The following is a 20,175-nucleotide window of genomic DNA, read 5'->3' as shown; positions in this document are numbered from 1 at the left end:
GACGTGCATATTGTTGAGTTGGAAATGAGGAGAGAATGAGGAAGAGTCGAGAAAACGGCTGGGTAATTCGTGGAAATGTTTATCAACAGATTTCAACTGGTGAATTAGTGTTTAACGTATGCAACAATTATCCCCGATAAGAGGACTCGTGAGGGCTCAGGGAGGCCTTGAAAGTATGCAAAATCATGTAGATGGAATTCATCCACACGCTACTATCGTCACAATCATCGATCGGGGTAAAAACGTATTGAGAAATGCCGGGGCACAACGGCGGGTTCTCAGAAAAATATTTAAATTATTCAAATATTTTATTTTGGAATGGTTTGGGATTACAGGGGTAAAAGTGACCCAATTTGAAGGTTTCGAAATAGTTGCGGCCCTCCAAAGATCGGAAAAGTTGATGAAAACTGTTTTAGAGAAGAAAAAAAATGGTTCTGTTTTTTTTACTGAAAATTACTCCTCATTGTATGGTAAAATCCACTTCCATTCGATTCCGTTTGGTCAAGGGTCATTTGACCCTTAACTAAAAAATCATTTTGAGGGTCAATAACGATTGGACTTTATTTGACCTATGAACATTTAATCCTCAAGTCCTGTTGAGCCGCATTTCACAATAACAACATCAGAAACTGGTGTCTTTATTTTTAATTCAAGATCAATTAATGACGAGGGTCAATGATGCTCAAAGAGATTCCAAGCTGTGGGTCAAATCCTCTCCAAATATAGTTTCGAATTTTGTAATCTGCGACGCAAGAGAGACCGATAGTTTTTTTATTCTCAGGGGAACGTCATTTGACCCTCAACCCAACACGGGTCAACGCATCGTTTGACCTCCAAGACCTTTTCACCCTCATCGAAAATAATAAAATTCCGCAAGCATCCTCGCTTTTATTGTTTCGCGGAGGGTTAAAAAATAACAAAAAAAAATTAACGCGTGATGCGGTCATTTGACCCTCAACTAAAAATCCCTCAATGAAAACAAAAATGATAAACTACACATTTCATTAATAGCAAATGCCTCACCCCCCGACCCTAATTGTTTATGGAAATATGAGAGAGTGTTGGCTCTACTGTTATCTTCTTAATCACCGAATTCTTCTTGTCCCGAGCATCGAATCCTACCAGCAAACATTGCAAGATCTTCTCTGTATATTCGGCATGCTAATGTGTACTCAACGCTTTTGCATCCCAACCCCCTCCCGCCCTCCGAGCCACTCGAGTTTATGTGGAGTATATCTGAGCGCGTGTCGTCGCTGTTACAAACCGTCTCCCCCACTCTCTTTCCTTCCGTTTCCATCCTCATTCCCCACCTCCCCCTCATTCCACCTTATTTCGGGGAAACTTCATCAAAGTTCAACGTGCTCTCTCCACCGGGAAACACACAAGGGTGAATTCCAAGTGGAGAAACTGGCAAGATTATTTCGGGGGAAATAAAGATCATTTTCTCTGAATGACTTGTTGACAAATTAATCATTAAAAAATCAAATTCATTGATTTGATTCGTTGAGATCATTTAAAAATTACTTTTCAATTGCAATTTTTGCAAAAATCATTTTTAATGGTTTTTATTAGTGTTTGAAAATATATTTTAGAATTTTTTTTTATTCCTTTGAAATAGGAAAATAATCATTTTGAGTAAGATTTTAACATTTTTATTTATTTTTTTTTAAAAACGTTTTTTAGACATTAAAACGTCTATTTATTTATTTATTTATTTATTTATAAAATCTATTGGGGGTTTATAAAGAATGTTAAACTTCTATAGAAAATTCAGATCTAAAGGAAATTATTTTACTTCCAATTGAAAACAAATTAATAACAAAAAAAATTGAAAAAATTTTTTAAACTGTTCAATACAACAATTGCAAAAATGAGTGAGTTGCTGTTTGCCTCTAATTATTCAATTGTAGTATATTAATTAATTAAGTTAATGACCAAGTATCAATTAAAAGTATTTCATCAATTGTTTATTAATTAATTCTTTAGCATAACTTTTCGAAGTGTCAATTCTTACAGTAAATAATCCTCGAAGAAAACATTCTTCTGTGAACTTCTGAATGATCTTAAACTTCTCAGAGGACTCGAGCTGCGAAAAAAATCACTTAACCTCAGGAAAAATATAAAAAATTGTTGGAATAAAATGGAATGTCAATTCGCCTCTGGCATAAAACTCGTAACATCCTATCACTCCGTCCTCCATCCCCTGTATCGACAAATTCGATGTCTGTAAAATTCGCAAGGACAGAAGAGACATTTCCACGGAGACGGCACCCCCTCCCCTCACTGAAGTGGAAAAAAAATAAATAAAACTGAAAATGAAGTGAGAGAACAGAGGGAAAACGTGAGAATTCCAGGGGTTCACGTGCACCCGATAAAACTTGCAAGTGCCGTGAGGAGCGTCGAAGCAATTTGCCGGATTAATCGAAACAGAGGGAATGCGGAGAGACGTTAAGTTTTAGGGTGAATGAGAAAAGGAGATTGTGACGGGGGGTGAGGGGTGCATCGAGAATGGAACGTTTGGAGTTTGGCGATAGTTGAGAGTGGATTCGGATGATTCCAGTGGCGAATATTAGGGTGGACAGTACCTTCAGAGCTTTCTGATTAGGGAATAATGAATTTCTTGCGATTGATTTAATTAATTTTTGAAAATAGGTCACACACACATTTGGAGACAGTGAGAGAAAAAAAAATTTATAACATGAGATTGAGATTTAATTGACCAGGCAAATTGTTAATAAAATTATCATTTTTTATTCATTTCAATTTAATTATTTTTAGTGATGTTCATTTTCATCATTTTATTTACTTAATATTTCTATAAAATTTTTAGGTAATAAAGAAAATGATATATTTCCTTCCAAGTACGGAAAAACTACTTTTTAGTACACCATAAGAACATAATTGTTTTCTTTTAATTTCTCCCGCCCTTTTTTTCATTTTTTTCTCGCCATCATTTTCCCAGCGTGGACTGCCCTTGAAATTTCTCCAATCCATCAAAAGAGAATCCTCTCCCCCACCCCCCTAATGAAATAAATGGCGGAAACGGCTCCCAAAACACTCAAGATAATTATTTATCGCAAATAAGATGGTTGAGATTAAAATTCCTGAGCTCGTAATCTCACACCGATGTAAACACATCAGCGTGCGCGTGTGTGTATGTGTATATATGGGTGTGTGACGATGAATCATTCTCGTCTCGGTGAGCACTAGTGCGATCCATCATCGGGCAATAACGAACCGGGTTAATAACGACCTGTAAGCCTTCCCTATGCCCTCCCAATAACGTAACACCGCACCTTGGGTGTGTGTGCGTGATAGCCCCGTTGAAAACGCCCGGGGCGCCATTAGGATATTGGAACGCGTGTGGGGGGAGAGGTGGGGGTAACTCGTTCAAACAAATACAAATCGGAAACTCAAAGTTTGGGCCGTAATCAGTGGAGTTTATTCAAACTAACTTCTGATAAATAAGGAAATTTCCGGGTGAATTTTAGCCGATGAAGAGGATTAAATGGTTGGTTATTCACTTTTGCGGGTAGTGGAGGATGGGGTGGAATGAGAAGTGGTGAATTTTCGTGTTTAAGGGTCAAATAGCGTCGAGAGTTACGCAGAAGAGACGAAGGAATTAATCATTTCGTTTGTTTCCCTCGGTTGACCTTCCTGTTGACCCGATTTACCCTTTTAACCCTCGAGAAAAATTGCCCTCTTAACGGTCCCTTCGACTTGACCCTCAAGACTGTTCGATCCTAAAATGCATTTACCAGATGATCTTAAGGGTTGAATGAGATATATACGAACGGAACGATTAATGTTTTTTTTAGGTCAAATGGGAGGGACCGGTGGAGGGATTGAGTGGGTCAAAGGGAGAGAAAGGTCAATCCCCTCGTTTCTCCCATTTAACCTACAGCTCTTTCCCCATCTTTCAACCCTCTCTCCCTTCCTTTCAATCCATAAAAAAATTAATTTTATCTAGATTAATTTTATCTCGCTCGATTGACCCTCCGGATCGTTTCACAAACCCTCAGGGTCAAACGGAGCGGAAGGGCGATCTCTTCGTTTCTCGCACTTGACCTTCACTTCTCTCTCACCTTTTCAACCCTCCCTCTCTTCCTTTCAACCCGTAAAAAAATTAATCCCCTATCGAGCCCTCGCGTTTGACCCTCACGACCGTTTCCCAAACTCTCGAGGTCAAACCGGCCGCAGGGTCAAACGCCAGTGAGGTTCAAGTAATGATTCCACCCATTTTTCCTATCACACTTTTCCCAATTTTTCCAGGTCATTAAAAGGCGTAACAAAATGGTTCGATTTTTTTTTTATTGAATGGGAAAATATCTCCCTATTTTAATAACATCATTATGATCCCGTTATCATCTCCCCTTTGCAAAATGATTTCATCTTTATGGTCGAATCTATTCGTACCTCATCGCACTGGATGAAATAAAAATTCTACTAAATAAAAAAAAATTCAGGGAATAAATTGTTTGAATGGCATCGGTACCTCTGGCATCGATTTCCCACTTTTATCGAGTCACTCGGCACTATCATTATCCTTATTGCCTTTTCCAGAAACATCGTTAACGCTCGTAATGCCAACGCGAACGTCGATTCTTCTCATTTCCTCATCACCATCTCCTCTATAGCCTCCTCTCACCCGCCCACCCAGTGTCCTGCTGATATCGTCCATTAACGTGTTATCTAATTTCTATCCAACGCTGTTTCGCACGTCTCGTCAACCTTCAACTGCGTGGTATTGGTTTTTTTTTAGAGGTTAACGGGTCAAAATGAAAAACTAGGAAAATTTTTTTTAGGCGAGGGTTTAATGACCTTCCGGATGATGCGAATCTTCTCACCCATTACGATCCTTCTTGAACACGTCCGGACATATGCGAATGAGCTTGGGGCGAAAAGTCAAAAGGTCGAGAGGGTCATTTGACCCTTCATCGATTGACCCAGTTCTCAGGACGATTCAACCCTCGATTTTAACTCTTTTAACGAGCGTTTAACCTTCACACAGATGTTGACCTTGGAAAACAGGGCCAAAACCTTTAAAGGGTCGTTTGAGCCTCAACCCTTAGGACCTTAAACCCTTCCACCATTCACCTACTTAAGGGTCATACGACCCTGGAACCCCCAAACGTCTTTAAGAATTATTTGACCTTCAGAATAATTTAACCCTTAACCCAAAAATCTGTTAATGGGCATTTCACCCTCATTGACATGGGGGTGAGTGCAACTTACAAAAATATATAAAACTCTGAGATTGTTTCCCTTTCAGTCGAGGGTCAAATGACCTTATGATCACGAGATCATAAAATAACCATTTCCTCAACAAACGAGAACTTCCCCGATATCACCGTCACTAAAAAATAGACAACCTCTCGCCGGCAAAAAAAGGCGCGAAAATCGGTTTTGTTTATTCTCCAACAAGAAAATTCCCAAATTCATTTATAATTACCACTGGTCGGTGTCGACCCACCCCCTCCCCTCATCCGCAGTCCTCTACAAAAAGGATCGCAAATACAGCGCGACGGAAGGGAAGAAAAGAACCGCTAGGTAATAGTGAATCGGTCCGAAAATGTGAAAATTGGGGAAAAACATTTAGGAGTTTCCGGGTTTTTCCACTCACTCGCACGCGACCTCCCCCCCTCCCCCGCCCCGGTTCTTTCATGCCCTCTCTTCCACCCCCTCATTCATTTGTTTTTTCTTCCTCTTCACGTTTTTTTTTCTCAACGAAAGAGTTCGGCTATCGATCCCTCGAACAGAACAGAAAATAAAAGGGAAATAAAAGAGAGGGAAAGAGAGTAAAATTGGACGATTCCCTAACACACGGAATTTTACGTAGGGTAACGCTGAGATCCGCTCGATTGAATTCAACGAGTTTTATCCTCAACTGAATTTTCGTTTCGTCGCGATATCCACGAGTTTCTGTTCTCTAATTTTTTTTTTCGAGGTTTCGACAGCTTTTGTTGCTTTTTTTTTTTGTATCAACAGAAAGGGTATTTCCATCGTTAGCCAACTGCAAACGAATCCCTTTCATCTGTCAAAGCACTGGAGGCACTGGAAAAATTGGGGGAAATATTATTTTACGTCGACAAAGATTTTTTTTTAACTCGCGGATTTTTTTGTTCTCCCTAGAGGGGGTGAAACTGTGATATTTATGAGTGATATTTTTTTTCCAGCTGTGATTTTTCGGCCTATTTTTGTGTTAGAAAATTATTTTTTATTTTTTTCACTTTTATCCGTCTATCGTTTGACGGCTCGACCCGTAACAAGGGTCTCCGGGGGCAGAATAAACGGGGAAAAGAGGGGAGCGTAAACAACGAAGAGAAAAATTGGATCCGATTAATCTTGCTGGTGCCGGGCAACAGTATTTTCTCCCCCGCCGGTTTCAGGTGTTTTCAGTTTTTCAACTCGCCGATGGATTAATTCCGGAGATTTTCCACGGATCGCGAGCTTCGACTGACTGGCAAACTACCGATAATTCTAGCGAATTTAAAATTTTTTTTATTAAACAATTTTTTAACTATTTCTCAATACGTTCTTTCAAATAATTCCAAAGATCTAAATAATTTTTCCATCTATATTTAGTCCGCATTATGTAAATTTTTAGTGTCCAATTTTCTTAAGTTTTTGAAGAAATTCTCACTTCGCAATTTTGACAATTATTTAAGAGATAATTTGTATAATTTTTCCCTCTCAGTTTTTCATTTTACCAATTAATTTTCCCTCTCACTTCCAAAATTCTTTCGTTCTTAAAATTCGCCCCAATTCACTAGAAATTATAATCTAAGATTAAAAAAAATCCTGACTGATGTTCAACCTTGAAACATCGAAAATAAACAAAAATTTTGTTAATAATTTCATCAAAAATAAAAAAAATCTTCACTAAAACGATCAGCACAAAGTCAATAATATCCATTACATCAAAATTCTCAATTTTTCATTCTCAAAATTTCCTTTACACCGCATTAAATAACAACCCTGTGTTCACGAAACCCTCCAACCGTAATTTAATCACAAATCCAACCCCCCTGAAAAACAATTCACAAATGCAAACAGCCATTCGGTGGGTCAAAATCGTGTTAATGCACGAATTCACCCTTGAAGTCTTGCCCAGTATTACCCGCAATTTTCACGTCGAGTATTTACCACAAATGCAGTTAAAACGTACACACAGCATCTACCGCAAATAGTGTACCACAATGGGTCACTCGTTCTCCCTGCACTGGCAGCTTTCTACATCCCTGTGCTCTCTGTGTCGTTTTCCCATTTTGCTTTTGCCTTTTGCATTACACCATGCGTTTTACACACATCCCAGTCGCCTCCTCCCACCCCCTACCCCCCCCTTGCCGCTTCCCTCCTGACACCGGGAACACCCTTGGGACAGCTAGAGAGAGAGTGAACACAGGGGTGTGCAATGCTACCCTGTGGAAACACTCGAAATTGCGGAAAATACGAAATCCAGTGCAGTGTGAATTTACTGGGAGAAAATGGCGAGCGATATATACATATATTTTTTTTTTGGTCCCCTCAATCCCAGTAAAAGCTCTGGCCTTCAGACTCGAGCTTTCGTGCAGTTGCACATGAGAAGTAAATTGAAAAATAAAAACTGATTTTGATATTTTTTTTCTCATTATTTTTGTAGATAAATTTTTATGGATTTAATTTCGATAAGTGAGGGTTAAATAGATTGAGGGTCAAATGGAAGGGGAGAGAGGTCATGAGGGTTAAGTGGGAGGGGTGAGGAAAATGGGAGATTATTTCATTTGTGGCTCCCTTAAACCTCGAGGACATTTGAGGGTTGTAGGTGTCTCTCGGATTTTATTTTTGGCACTTTTTAATTCTGAGAAGTGGTAGGTCTTGAGGGTCAAATGGGAAGGATTGGGACAATAAGGTCGATAAGGTCAAATGGAAGGGACGAGGGAAATGACCTTCATTGGGGTTTCATTTAACCCTCAGAGAGATTTGCGGTCCAGCATCTCTCGCGTTTGACCTTTAGTCATTTTTAATTCTGAAAGTCGGACGGTCTTAAAGGTCAAATGGAGGAGACAGGTGGAATGCTCAATGATGCATTTAACCCTGCGGTTTAACCCATTTAACCTTCAAGTACATTTGGTAAAAATGTGGCATCAAATGGTCTTGAGAGTCTAAGGGAAAAACGGGGGAACATTCCGTCGTCTCTAATTTCCTCCGGCATAATATTCAACTTTCAAATTAATTTGACCCTCCCCCGCCCTCATTTAACCCTTCATTATTTCCTTTCAATATTAGAAGCTGAAAAAAAGTTGTCTGAATTTTTTTCGACATTTGTTTGTTATTCGGTCGTACAAAATAATTGTTCGACTCTTTAAATTCACAACTCCTCCACCCCTATTTTTTTTACAAACTTTCTCGACAAACTACAACCGTTCCTCACCCCCCTCGCTTTTTCCCGCCTTCCCAAAGGTCGAGTTTAGTTTTCGGAAGGCGGTACGTCGATAAATCAAGTGCTAAACGAGAGTGAGCGAGAAGAGTAGAAAGGAAGTAAGAAATTGCTTAACGAAGGAGCCGACCCTTTCCACTCCAATTAGAGAAAAGTATGATCAACTCACTCTAATAAATGGCGTGTCGCCACCGTTTCACCGGAGGCCACTTGCAATCTCGACTTTTTATTTTTTTCCAGAGCAGGAAAATTGAGATTAAAAAATAACAATAAAAATCCTCTCATTTTCAGCAACGAAATTAACTTGTCGCACATTTTCCAGTGAAATCCTCAGGAATTTCTTGCAAATTTTAAACAATAAAAATTGAAAGATATTTTTTATCACAAAATTCTTCAAACGAGTGCGCAATAATTTTTAACAAACCCCAACTCAATATTTGATGAGTGGATTTAAAAAAAAATCAAAATTGATCTAAATCTCACCGTTTTACCCCACCTTCTCTGAAACCCTTCCGAATCTTGGGATCTACTACTGCTATTTGGTGTGACATAGCTTCTCCTTTTGAGAAGAAATGTTCGTCATCGAGATAATTCCCTCCAAATGATCTTCATAAAAATATATTACGTATCTCAAGACCATACAGACCCTTCAGAAAAAAAAATCCCCTCCCCCAGACTCGTCTTCAATTGCATTTTCTGCCGTCTCATCATCGACAATTCAAGTAAGGAAAACTCGATTCCAAGATAGACCGAGTTGAACTCGTACGATTGCTTTTATATATTTCCCTCTTACTATGTAATTTTTTCCTCTTTATTTCTCGTGAATTTCCTCAGCGTTATTCGATAAAAATCGTCTCCGCCTTTTAAAATCAGCGAACGATGCAGTGGAATTCCCTCATATCCCATCATGTCGGTATTCCATTCGCGATTGATATCACCTTTTTTTTTATTATTTAAAATCATTTTTTAATATTGCATTCGACTTACCGAGTCTCAGTGGTACTCGCAAGCGTTTGACCCTTCAGCGAACTCCTCGATTGGCCTTGTTAAGAGAAGTCAGGCGCGCCAACTCATCCTCTTGGTGTCTAGTCGTCGTTATATCACGAACATAAACGTTCCGGATGTATTGATCTAGAATTTCAGTTGAAAACCTGAAAACAATCGATTATTTACGTGAGAAACTGGTCCCAAACTGGCGAAAAGGAAAATTCCGGAAAATTTTTTTTCAGTCTTCTCCCCCACTTCACCCTCAAGATTTTTTGACCTTAATGACAGTAGACAGTTTCATTCTGGTAAACATTTTTACATTGTCTTAATTGGTAGCTCACAACTGCCTCCCAAATGTTCTTGAGAATCAAATGGGAGATGTGGAGAAAATCATTGATCATTTTCCGACCTTTTCGTTTGACCTTCTTGACCTCTCCAATTTCTCTCCCATTTTATCCTTAACGAACCTTAAATGAGATTGAAGGGCAAATGAAACGGAAAAGCACGAATCAAATTTTATTGAAGGTTAAATGGGAAATATGAATAAGACGATCAATCGCTCGTCCTTTTCGTCTGACCTTCTTGACCTTCTCAATTTTCTCTCCCATTTTATCCTTCCCGGAACTCAAAAGAGATTGAAGGTCAAATGGAAGGGATAAAACACTGATCAAATTTTCTTGGGGGTTAAATTGGAGATATGAATAAGGCGATCATTCGCTCGTCCTTTTCGTTTCACCTTCTTGACCTCCTTGACCTCTCCAATTTTCTCTCATCTTATCCTTCCCAGAACCCAAATGCGCTTGAAGGTCAAATGAAAGGGACAAAACATCGGTTGAATTTTCTTGAGGGTTAAATTGGAGGTAAAACTACAATTGCCCCGTCCTTTTCCTTTGAATTTCTTGAGCTCTCCATTTCCTCCCCCATTTTATCGTCCCCACAAATATTTATATTTTGTAAATATATTTATTTCAAAATCGGCAATTTCAATTATTTTTTTTCTGCTAATACAACTCAGAGGCGCAAAGAAAATATTACGAGAAATGAGAGGTATTGTATTTCTCAAGTAAATTGAGAATGGCTGGAATCGATTGAATGAAATAAATAGAGAACAAACTTAAATTAATTCTCCTGCACTGGACGTTCGCAATCCACCAGAAGCCTTGCATTCTTCGTGTTTACAGACGATTATCGTTTACGATCACAAAAGGAGGGGTTGGAAGTGAATTGACTCCGGGGTCAAGTGCCCCCCCCCCTTTCCCTCCGTGGGGTGGGTGGAGGGAGAAAGGGAGTTACGGACAAGGAGACATGACTGTTAGAATCCACTCGACTTTCCTGATTACAAAACCCCTCCTCTCGGTCTTTCTCGCAGTGGCCCTGCTTGAGACCCTTAAAATCCAACTTTTCGTGTTCACCGGTGAAATCGTAGTCTCAGACTCGAATTTGTTCAATTCCCTTATTGTTCGAGTGGCCATTCAGACGGTATACACGACCCTGGAGTTGACGGATTTGAGGAGAAATCGGTCGGATTTTGAAATCGTCAGCTTTGTCATTAGCGTACGCAATTATTTTGATTTGTTAATAACTTTGGACTGGTAGAGTGAAATTCAAAAAGTTCTGAGTTCTTTTAAAGCGGTTTTTGTGAAGTATAGACATCTAAAATTATATTGCAATCACATCATTTTTCGTTTGATCAAGTACAGAAACAGAATTGAAGGCTGAAGGCTTTATAGGGATACGCCATATTTTTCAGTCATCGATAACTTTGGATTGGCTGAGACGAATTCAAAAAGTCTGGAGTCATTTTAGAGGTTTTTTCATAAGCTATCCATGTTTTCAATTTCATTTGAATCGCACCATTCTGCCCCACTTTTTCCTAGTCCCTCCAGAAAATAATCAGCTTAAGGTAATTCTTCTCTTTCAATTTTCTTCATATTCTTGTGTTTTCTTCGGATTGGACTGAACGCAATTCCTGTAATTAATAATCCAGACCTGGGCCGAATGAATGGAGAATCGTGGGAAATTGTAGAAAGGGGAAATGATACCCGTGTGCTCAGACGAGTACAAAAGACGGGAGATCGGAAGAATATTTCGCTTCATCGGGCATTTCCTCATTCTTCGTCTTATCTTTTTATCGAGAGAAGAGGGTATTCACTCCGTGGAGTTCATAAAATGTTCCGCAGTTACGATATTAACAATTGAAAAGCCATTTGTGTTGTTTCACAGAGTAACAACACTCTACCTTCAGTTTCAATCAATTCAGAGTTAAACGATAGTGAGAAAAAAAAATTATTTTAACCTGACGGCAATTTTTCCTGACAAAAAAATTATCTCCTGGAAGTTTTAATCGAATTTGAAAATCATTCCGAAAATTTCGTCCAAAATCGTCGGACAATTTTTCGACAAGTGAAATTTTATGGAAATTTTTCAATTGATTTCGTTACCGTATTGATGAATTTTTACGATTTTCTGGTTATGTTTATTGATTTTTCTTCGCAGTCTTGAAAAACTAATTATCCAAATTTCCGGGTAACGATTAAAAACTGAGATAGAACGTATGGTTTGTAAAAATGCATGGAAATAAATTATCACGAGTGCAGTAATTGTCGTTTCACCGACAATCATGAAAAACCCTCAGGGGAGTATTTCTGCGTCGTTTAATGGCACGTCGTTACGCCATTACCGGCTGCGTCCATTACGCTTCTCGTCGTTGTTCGATAGAGGTGTGATAATAATTTTCCGAGGTATTCAACCCTCACAAATTTTTAAGGCCTCCATTCGACGATATCTAATTTTTGAAAATTTTCCTCTAATGAAAATGAATAAAAACGAGTCTAAACAATTATTTTAAAAACTATTGAATTAGTTTTACACATCAAAACCAAAGATATATTCGTAATAATTAATTTGAAAAATCTGAAATGCTCGTAAATTATTCAAAAAATACAAACAATTGTTAGAACTGTCACCTTTTTTTTAAACAAATTTTATTTTTATCGATTATTTTGTCCTTTTAAAAGTGAAATTCAATGCAAAATTAAATATTAATTATTGTCGTTGGATCCGGCCCAAGAAAATATTGAATTTAAATAATCGCAAATTGCAAAGAAATTTTCCCGGATATTTTACCTCTAAAAATTTATTATTTCAGAATTACACTTGAATGAAATTTTCCTTTTATCATGTGAGAAAGAAGAAAAATTGAAAACACTCGTCTCTCCATCTTAAAAGGTTTTTCCACTTTCACTCATACTCCAGACAACTTTTCACCCTTATCTGCCGTTTATTTTTATTTTTTTTTTAGAAGTCAGAGAGGGTGAGGAGATGCGTTCCGAGTGATAGGAGAGACCAAAGGGATCCCCACAGGGTGGAGTGAAAGGAGCCAAACACAAAGGGGTAGTGTCGTGGCTTGAAAGGGAAAGGCGACAGTCGCCCATTGTGGGCGCTTGCATTTCCCTTTAGGCCTCTTGGGGGCCTCCTGTGGGAATGAAAATAGCCTCATTGGTGGGTTTGGGATATTTACCACAGAGTCAAGAAAAGAGATGAGGTGTTTTGCGATGACAGTTGACAGTGGTGTAAAATTCTGAGAGGGGAGACTCAGTAATCGATATTTTTTTCCTGGATTATTTTGTTACTAAAATATTGATGTAATGATGCTATAACTTTTTTACGGCTGAGTAAAAATGAAAAAAATTAGAGTCATTTTAAGGGTTTTTCTGTCAACTTGATAAACTTATAAATTTATTTAAATTGAACCATGCGATTTCATCTCACCCCCAATTATGCGGAATCGCCTTCTCGTCTGAGTAAGTCTCGCTGGAATGTCCCACAATTTTCAATCATCGATAACTTTTTACTGGCAGAGTGAAATTAAAAAAAATTAGAGCCATTTTCATGGTTTTACCCTCAACTTGATAAACTTACGGATTTTTTCAAATCGAACCATTTAATCTCATTCTACCTCCAACCCTACGCCATCGTTTTCAGATTTGGGACCTTATACGCAAGTCGCACGTTAATTTTTAATTATCGATAAATTGATTTCGGCTGAGGGAAATAAAAAAAAAATTACCCACTTCAGAGTTCATCGTAAGAGCCAAGAACCTCCACAAAATCATAAAAATCATACCATTCTACCCCATTTTTCCGGCCCCCCTCCCGAATCTGTTTAGACTTCTACAGTTTCCAATGTCAACACTGAAATGCGAGAACTCCTCATTAGAATAATTAATTACCGCACAATTTTCCTCCAAATGACTCATCAACCGTCGCTGATGATATTGATGCACCACCCCCTGAATTTTCGTAAAACCATACCTCTCGATATTCTATTTGATTCTCGAGTGTGCACCAGGTGGCCATAATTTCCGTTGCCCCGGTAGTTTATGGCAGTGCCACAGTTTACCCTCGGGCGTATATCGAAAATCCAGCCTTTCGATATCACTCGACTGTTCCTGAGAGGCAGCACTAGTGGAATGAGAGGCTGGGTTAACACCGAGCAAACCACCACCACGAGCATCAAAGCCTCCTCACCCCCCTGGGAGGTAGAAATGGCCCACCCTCCTCTGGTTATATTCACCCTCTCGGTATCCTTACAAGTGGACCGAAACGTGTGAGAGAACAGATGTACCTTCCCTAGGTGTTTTACGCGGGAGATAAAGTTCTGTAACCCCCAGACCTTACGAGCAGCCCAGATACCTTTTATCCTGCTTCGATGATACCCACGGGTTTCTCTCATGAATTTTTAATTTATCTCCCACGGGTGAAGTACAAGGAAATTGTTTGAGATGGCAGAGTAAGAGGAGTTTCTTCCATTCAATTTCATTAATTATGAGATCTCGACAGATTGAGTTACGATGGTTTCCAAGTAGAAACCAAAAGCATCAAATAGGAGACGTCATCCAGGAAATTCATCAGATGGGTTGGAAAATTTGAACACAGCTCTTCTGTTTATCTTCAAAAATCACTCGACAAGGTTTATGACGTGTTTGGAAAAGTCACCAGAAAAGGACTAATTAATCATCTTAGAGCGTTGCAATCCTTACCACATGTGGAATTCAAAGGAAACTCTGTCTTCTGGAGTCATAAACTTTCTCTTGTTTTATCCCTTAGTAAAGATTTTTCAAATAGTCAGAATTTAGTCTCTGGATACCGGTCCTCTAGGCCAGTCGTGCCTCCCTCGTATCAATAATAAAAAGTTCAAGTTAAAGTAATTGATTGTGTTGCTGCATTTATTTATATACTTTTACCCATATCCCAATAAGGTGGATCAGACATCGAAGGGTTGGATAATATTTTACATTTTATAGGGAAATTATTGTTTGATAAAATAAGAAAAAATATTGTAAAAGTGTAATGTGTTCGTTAATATTTAAGAACGTAACGAAAACCAATAATTAATAATATTAATAATGTAAGTAGTGCTGTAATGAGGACGAGCAATACACGAAGAATTAAAATTATAATCTCGAGCAACGGTCAGCCAATCATTAAAAGCCTGTCCACGTTTTGGAGTCACTCCACCCCAGCCAATTTCCAAAATAATTACGAGGATTGAAAATCGACTGCTGAATCATTTATCATCAAACAGATTTGAAATTGATAGGTCATTTGTATGAATAAACGAATCGTAACGTTGAAACGGATGAATAATTTGCTGGTTTTCTTCATCAAGGTACCCAATCACTGGTGGACAGAGGCAGTGGTTAAACAGACGCCGAAGGGAAGGCCGGTGAATATTAATCACTGAAAAAGTCAATTTGAAAAAAAAAAACCCCAATCGAAACTAGAATCAGAAATTTTAATGGCCCGAATTTATTCCTCACTGAGGGAGCCAACAGATCGAGTTTTAAATTTTATTGCGAAAATCCAAGAGGCCATTTTAATCATTCTCGAGTACCAGTGGAGATGAAACATCTCAATTCACGTGCTAGACAGCCATCTGAGTGCAACTCACAGCTGGAATTCTAAACTACCAGCGATACATCAGAGTGCGAAGAACGATTGAGCCACTCTGACTCCTACAACCATTCGTCCACGTGCCTCGGCACATCCTTTATCCCACCAGGAGCGACCCTCCGACCCTAGTAAAATAGCAAATTGGGTCAAAACTGCCTCGTGAATCGTCCCCTTCACTCTTGATTCCATTATTTCTATTTTGAATCTGAGAAAGTTTTTATGGGGGAGAGACGAGAGCTGATGGATTTTACTTGTAAAAGAGGATTAAATTCAATTTATAACTTGGTATTAAATCTCGTACTCTACGATTTTTCCGGACAAATGTATTATATCTGTTCATTGAAATAATTTTTTTCAATCGAAAAAAATTGTCCTCAACAATTAGAGAAGAAATTATTTCATTGTGAGAGTTTGCGATGAAGTTGACTGGGAAATTTATAGGTAGATTTGACGTGTTAATCTATGGCGTACGGTTATCCATTAGATTTGACCGGTAGATTTATGGGTGGATCTGACGAGTTGATCTATGACGTTGGTTTACCTACTACATTTAACTGGTAAATGTAGAGGCAGATTTGTTAAGTAGATCTACGACATAGTCTTATCCGATTGATTTGACTGGTAGATTTATATGTAGATTTGACATGCAAATCGCTGAGATAGTCTCATCGTTTAGATTAATAAGTAGATTTGATGTGTAAATCTATGAGATACTCTCACCCGCTAGATTCGACAGACTTGATCAGTAGATTTTACAGATGAGCTTATGGATAGACTTCGAAGGTAGATTTAATCGCACTGTTGTAGATAAATTTTCACGGTAGATAGAGTCAAATAGGCAGATGTAACTGGTCACTTTATACATAGATTTGATTAGTAGATTTATGACATAGTCTCATCCGATTGATTTGACTGATAGATTTATATGTAGATTTGGCAGGTGAGTCTCTGAGATAGTCTCACCAGCTACATTTTATAGACTTAATCAATAGATTTTACAGATGAGCTTGTGGGCAGACTTAATCGAGATAGATTTAATCGCATAGTTGTAGATAGATTTTTACGGTAGAGTCAAATGAGCAGATTTAACAGGTCTATTTGTACATAGATTTGACCGATGAATCTGGTTCGTTGATTTCGCTCGTACATTGAAAGGTAGATTTACGAGGCAGATTTAGAGGGAAAATTCAATTACTCCAGAAAAGCTGAGAGTAATTATTATGCTGAATTTATCGAAAAAAATTTCTGTCTCATATCTCTCTCATTATTTTTCCCCTCCGTTTTCTTCTATTTTTGCACAGAAAACGCGTGTGTCATGTGTAAACTGCAATTTCCCCGAGTTTTTACGGCTCGCCAGAGAGACTTTTCATGGACTTTACGAAGGGTTAGAGCTGAAGAGTTGATGCCGGGTAGGTAGGAGGGGATGGCTTTTTCCGGACTTAACCCTTCACGAACGGACTCCTGAGAGATGAGCCAGTGGGGCTGGAGGCTTGACGTATATATTACGAGAGTAAGGAGGACGGAAAATATCATAAAATATCCATGGTACGTGACTTTCCCCGGGTACCCGTTGAATGTACTCCTAATCCAAAAATATGTAAATCCAGCACCCTCTCGTATGAAATAATGGAAGTAAAAAAACACTTTTCATCGTTTCGAAGTTAAACGAGGGGTTTAAGAGATTTCACTCGTTTTTTTTTCACTTTTTCACGTTTTTCGAATAATACGAGCGATAAGAGATTCTGACATTCAGTGAGAAGTATTCAGCCCTGAAGATTGCATGATTCTATATTTCCCGCCATTTTTCCGTGAAGATGAGGTGATTTTCAATTCATGTTCCCAATCGCACGAAGGAAAATCATCAAACCCGTATGAATTATTAAGTAAATGTTTAAAAATTCAATGTTTGAACGGTCAAATTTCAATGAATTTATAAGCGCATAAAGCTGATGAAAAATGCTTCAAAATGACTCAAGACTTTTTCATTTTCACTCTGCCAAAGCCAAATTATGAATGATTGAAAAATCTTGCGTATGCCTATGAAGAAATGTCTGGACAAAAAGGTGATTCTGACAGATTGAAGTGAATTGAAGCTGAACGAAGCGATCAACATAAATTTATAGACGTCGAAACTTCCCTAAAACCTCTTCAAAATGCCTCAAAAATTTTTGAATTTCACTCTACCAATGTGGACTTGGGAACGTCCAAAAATTACCGCGCAAGCATAGACTCGAATATTCCCAATTTTCATAGCTCCCGCCCTAGGCAATGTAGATTCATTTCATTCGTCATATCCTCACGTTCTTGAACTTCAATTTATTCAAACGTAGGGTAGTGAATTTTTTTATCATCCATAAACCCCCCCTTTACGTCTGATAATACCAGCCGTAACAAATATTCAGGTTGATAATATTAATAAAGTGATCGAATAGATTTTGGACAAGAGTAAAAGCTTTGAAAAATCCATTGAAACCAGAGATAGAAGATTTTAATGAACCGGAGGGTTGAGGGGGATGAGGGTTAATAACCTTTCTTCCCATGCAGAAGGATATGGCCAAGGAGTAACCCAGTGAATTACGTGTGTACACTCGGTGGAGGTAGTTGGCCAGTTGGGTGGTGAGGATCGATAACCGAGACACGCCGTACTCCCCTGGCTCTTTCGTAAAATACCCTCGACCTCTCGTTCTATCCTCCCTATCCCCTGGAAAATTCTCTCTCCCTCAAACCTGGCCCCGGACCTCGGTCACGAGTCTCTCTGTTTATTTACCCGCAAGAGATATTCCCGTGAGGTTACAAGGCAACTTTAATGGATTCCGAGAAGTTGCCTTTTGACGTGGAATTCATCATTCGACAGTATTGTTTATTTCAAACACTAGAAATTGTCACAATAATTTCAATTATTTTTATTAAATTTATATCTTGAAAGTAGATTTACCTAGTGATGTGGGCAGGTAAATTCTGCAGGTAGATTTTGAGAGTAAGCTCATGGATGTGTTCAGTGGGTAATTTTTGACAGGCAGATTTAGCGGTAGATTTACCTGGTGAATTTGACGGATGAATTGTAGAGATAGATTTGTCAAGTAGATTTAACTAGTTCACCTGGGGATAGATTTAATAGGTGATCTATGACAGATTCATTTAGACTGGTAGATTCTACTGGAAGATTTGCCAGGTGAATTCGATGAGTAAGTTCTACAGGTAGATTTTGTTTATAAACTTTACATGCAGATTTAAGCGGTAAAGATGTGGATATAATTAATAAATAATCTTTGATCGGTAGATTGACCTGAAGAATTTGACAAATAAATTCTACAGGTAGATTCTACTCATAGACATCCCATGAAAATTGAATCGGTGAAGCCCATGATAGATTTGATCGATAACCTTTGACAGGTCGATTTCACCGGTAAAATTTACAAACCCTTTGTTAGGTAGCTTTATGCTGTCAGATCAATGTAGATCGCTAGGAATGCGATCGATATAGTCAGACATTGACAGGTAGATGTGACACTGTCAAGAGGAATCGAGTAAAGACAAAAAAAAAAATGGAGAATATCAACTCAACGTAAAAACTCATGTTCCTGATTCTCCACAAATGAAATTTCCGGGGGATTTTTTAATCCATTTTTTTTCCATCATTTAAATTTTATGGTTGGACGGAAAAGTTTTTCGCATAGGAATTTAGTTAATCCACCGATTTAACAACGCAGAGTGGATTCTCGTCAGACTCTATCTTCTGCTGCCACAATTGCCGTCAATTCCCCACCCCTCTTTTCCACCACTACTTCCAATGCGCAAAGATCACGCGATAACTTCTCTAATTTAGTCGTCGATTTGCGTAATGACGCCGAAAAAAAAAAATATAAATTTAAGGGTGAGTTGTAAAATCGTGCTAATCTGAATACAAATCGTTAAAAATTTTTTCATTGTTATTTTATCGGATTTTTCCATGCTTCGGTATTTGTCACATTTGTCTTGTTAATCTTGATCAATTATTTTCGATGGTTGAGCTCTTCATTATGGCTGGGGGCACGAGAGAGCGTGATTCATCAAATGATATGTTCCGCTTTCTGAAAATAACTTCAACCCCTTGTGGGTAATATTTCCATTGAATTTTGATCAAAGAGGGTAAGCAAAATAGATTAAATAATTATAGGAAAAAAATTTTCAATTTAATCTGCGACCAATTTTTTTTTTAGATTAATTTTCTCAACTAATCTTCTCACCCCTCCCGCACCCCTTGAACTGGAGAATTACGTAACCTTTGGTTATAAGACCTCGCTATGTAGTTTTCGTTGAAATAGCCGTGGAATATCGGTGGTGGGTTATAACGAGAGGCTCCCAAGATTAACCCAGCGCTCTCATCCCCCGCTGTATAAAACCCCTTTGCCTACGCTCCGCCAGACTAGTGGATGTAACGAGGACACGTGCAACGATGGATACATGGTGAATATAGGTATATAATAACTGTGTCGTGAATCCTTGAAGACGCGCCCGGGAGATCAGGCTGGATCATAATATCCCCAACACCGACCCGAGGGTAGCTCTTGAGTAATTCGATATATTTCGTTATCAGCGCTGGAGAAATCTCGGATGGAATAAAATTCAGATTTGATTAAAGAGAAAAATAAATTCAATGTCCAGAGGACATCGGAAAATGCTGGGAATTTACGAAATTGTCATGGAAGTCGATCCACGTTAAATCTACGGTAGAGTTGACAGGCAGATGTGGCAGGTAGACTCATAGATTTACAGGTCACTTGTCTTGACATGCAGTGGTAGCTTAGGACTCTCGTCTTCACTTGTCGATCTAT

The 20,175-nt window shown here is 38.5% G+C and overlaps 2 protein-coding genes across 2 annotated transcripts in view; one reads left to right on the top strand and one right to left on the bottom strand.

Annotated features, from left to right (window-relative positions):
• The window catches only part of LOC135165988 (RNA binding protein fox-1 homolog 2), a 160,929-nt gene that overhangs the window by 5,451 nt on the left and 135,303 nt on the right, over positions 1-20,175 (top strand). The gene's annotated exons all lie outside the window — the stretch shown is intronic.
• LOC135165992 (uncharacterized) overlaps positions 1-20,175 on the bottom strand; it is a 73,740-nt gene that overhangs the window by 19,160 nt on the left and 34,405 nt on the right. Inside the window, exon 7 of the mRNA XM_064127861.1 lies at positions 9,407-9,570. The gene's annotated coding sequence lies outside the window, so the exon portion shown is untranslated. The remainder of the gene's footprint in view (positions 1-9,406; positions 9,571-20,175) is intronic.

This window comes from Diachasmimorpha longicaudata, chromosome 9, assembly GCF_034640455.1.
Source record: "Diachasmimorpha longicaudata isolate KC_UGA_2023 chromosome 9, iyDiaLong2, whole genome shotgun sequence".
Taxonomy (NCBI): Eukaryota; Metazoa; Arthropoda; class Insecta; order Hymenoptera; family Braconidae; genus Diachasmimorpha; species Diachasmimorpha longicaudata.
The sequence above is the reverse complement of the archived record's forward strand: the minus strand, read 5'-3'. Positions and strand labels throughout refer to the sequence as shown.